Here is a 3,518-nt window from a genome sequence, read left to right as displayed (position 1 = left end):
CATCTATTAATGCTTACTCAACTCTTCTTCCCTAGGTCAATTCTGCACAAATTATATTCAACCCAATGACAATTATCTTTCTTGAGACCTACTTATTCTGATCCTCACCTATAACACTTACTATAGGTCCTCATACTTATTAATCATACCTACATCCATATATGAAATTCTAATATAGTCTTTCTATTGGTGTGAATATATAATTTTTTTATTCATAGATACTCCTTGTCTTATAATCACTTGCTAACTACAACGTGACTAAGAATTAAGTTGGCCAAGTGTTTTAAGTTCTAATATTATGAACACTGTTTTCTAGATTCTGGAGACACAAGGATTTCACTTGTCGAGAAGCATCTGGAATCAGAAAACCTTTCTTACATTGATAAAAGTATGCTTATTTCTTTTATATACAGAGAATTGCATTTGGAAAGGAACATGTTAAGCACATATGTCTAAAATGAACCTGTAGCTTCTTTTACCCCCTACATTTACCCAAGGACTTATTGATCTTAACATTTTGACCACACTGTATGATTTAAAATGGTGACTTTCCCAATGAGCATAAAATTTAAAGAGCATAAAGAGTAATTGTAAAGGAAATCAAAGATAAAAATTGACTGGAGAATTAAATCTTATGTTTATATTAAAATTACAAAAAGTGACTTAAAATCATATTGATAGGATATTTCCTTTTTGGAAATTGGTGAGAGGCCACTATGGCACCAATAGAAGGATAGAATTGGATACAGACTAATCCTTGTATCAAACTTCATTCCTATATGTGGTTATCATACATCTTAGTTTTCCCAGGACAGCTCTAGTTCATGCTTATTTTTCACGCTCAATTATTGATAAATAACACTCACTTTCACTGTTAAAATAGCATCAATTCAAGATAAATTCTGTACACATTACTAAAGCATAGAGGTCTCTAGTTCATTACAAAATATTGCCCTGTGGTGTCGGAGTCCCCACACACTAGTACAAAGGCACCTGTTCATTTGGGTTATACCATTCAACAGATTCCTCTGTTTGTGTTGGAATGTGTGTATATGTGTGTGTGTGTGCATTTTCAAATTTCTAATGTTATCATGCTTGGATTATTATTCTATATCTGGCATTTTAACTTATAATTATATTATAATTCTTCCTCATTTAAATATATAAAAGATCAAATTCATTCATCTTAATAATGTATATGCAGTTGACCCTCAACAAAATGGGTTTGAACTGTGTAGGTATCCTTATACATGATTTTTTTCTTAATAAATACGACACAGTGCAGTAAATATATTTTTTGATCCTTAGGTTTTTCTAAATAACTTTTTCTTTTCTCTAGCTTACTATATTGTAAAATTACATCATATTATATATATATATATATATATATATATATATATATTTATATGACATATGAAATATGTGTTATTTGACTGTTCATGTTACCAGTAAGGCTTTTAGTGAATAGTACTCTATTAGTAGTTATGTTTTGGGGGAGTTATAAGTGATACACAAATTTTTTACCAAAAAGGAGGTCAGAACTCATAATGCCCAAGTTATTAAAGGGTCAAGTGTATATCATAATCTCTTTAATCATGATCATTTGATAGCCATACATATTTCCATTTGGGATGGGGTGTCAATATTTTATGCAATAAATATCCTTGTCTCTTTGGCCAGGAATCAAAGCTGAACATGGAAATCATCTTTATCTGAGAAGATCGAAGACAAAATTCAGGGTAGTTGAAGCATTTGGACCTGTAAAGCAGAACACTGGAGAAGAAGCTAAATTAGAGACCAGATTTGCCCGTATATCCTTTACCAGGGGCTATCTTGTGCATTTGCAGGTTGAGTAGAGTAGTTGCTATGAGTTTGGGGGAAAAGAGAGAGAGAGAGAGAGAGAGAGAGAGAGAGAGAGAGAGATTGAAATGGCTGGTCAGTGCTGCCAGGGGACACTGAAGATCTGGCCCTGCCAGACTATAGAGACCTTGTTAAAACTTCTCAACCACACTGAGCACCCAGTTGAAATATGAGGAGTAATATGCTTTAAGTTTAAGAAATATTCCCTAGAACAAGGTACTCAGTAAGTAGATCTGCTTGAACAAAGCCTTAAAATAAACCTTGATAATAACCACGGGGGACAGGAAATATGGGCATTCAATGGTATCAGGAAGGGTTGCAAGAACATCTCGATGATGGTACATATATGCACTAACACAACATATAAACAAACTTATATGAGATCAAGATGACATGTCATTTATTCAACTACTTACTTAAATAAGACAAACACTATTTAAAGGAAAATAAAAGATCCAAAGTCTTTATATCTTGTCAGTGATGTAAAGTACACAGTCAAATATTACTGGACAAGGAAAGGCCCAGGTAGTTTTTATCTATGATTAAAAAATAATTAATTTAAATTTAAAAAGTCATAAACAGGATCCAGTCCTAAGATGATTCAGATACCCAGCTGTTGGATTCGGTGAACAAATATTTTAAAGTATATGTAAATACTTGGCAAAATAAAATTACATTCTCAGTGTCAGCTCTGACATGTTGAAGTCTTGGAAATCTTCACTTTTAACCATAGAAGAAAGAAAGCTCAACAAACTGAAAATCGGTATATTTTCTTGAACCTGTATCAGAGATTTGAGGTCACAGGGCAAACCACAGAAACCTGGAGAAAGAAGCAAGTATGAAAAATCACAGCTGAGATGAGCTAACCTGGAGGAGAAACTGCTGGACCCTTAAACAACTAGTAACTATTTTTTGTTTGTTTGTTTGTTTATTCTTGAGAGAGAGAGAGAGGAGAAAGTGAGTGGAGAAGGGGCAGGGAGGGAGACAGAGAAACTGAATCAGGCTCTGTGCTGTCATTACAAAGCCCAAATGCAGGGCTTGAACCCATGAACTCTGAGATCAAGACTGAAGCTGAAGTCCAAGGCTCAAATGACTGAGCCACTCAGCCACCCCAAACTAGTAGTAACTCTTAAATGGCAACTTTAATGAATTGCTAGAGACTAAGTGTTGACTAACATAAGACTGGGAAATGCCTGGGGACTATAGTCTTTGGGGTAGCCCACACCTTCATGGGTCTTAATTTCAGGAACAATACTAGGTGCCATGGTGAAAAGCCAAGAAAAAACCCTCATGTTTCTGGCAAGGAGGGAAAAGTTAATCATTTTGAAATTCTTCTAGTGTGTTCTCCATAAACCTCCAGCCAGGCTAAAAAAGAGAAAGAGAAAGAGAGAAAATAAATAAATTATTCATATTAAAAATGAAAGAGGAGGCATCAGTATGATCTCATAGATATTAAAAGGATGATAAAAGAATATTATAAACAACCTATGCCAACTATCTGATAACCTGGGTGAAAAGTACAAATTCCTTGACATACACAAACTATCAAAGTTCACCTAATCTGATTAGGTCTATGTTTATTTAAAACATAACTGAAAATCTATAATGTTCCAAAAAAAAAAAAAAATCTTCAGTCCCAGATGGTTTCAATGATGAAT

Source organism: Panthera onca, chromosome B2 (genome assembly GCF_046562875.1).
Source record: "Panthera onca isolate mPanOnc1 chromosome B2, mPanOnc1 haplotype 2, whole genome shotgun sequence".
In the NCBI taxonomy this organism is placed as follows: domain Eukaryota; kingdom Metazoa; phylum Chordata; class Mammalia; order Carnivora; family Felidae; genus Panthera; species Panthera onca.
The sequence above is the reverse complement of the archived record's forward strand: the minus strand, read 5'-3'. Positions refer to the sequence as shown.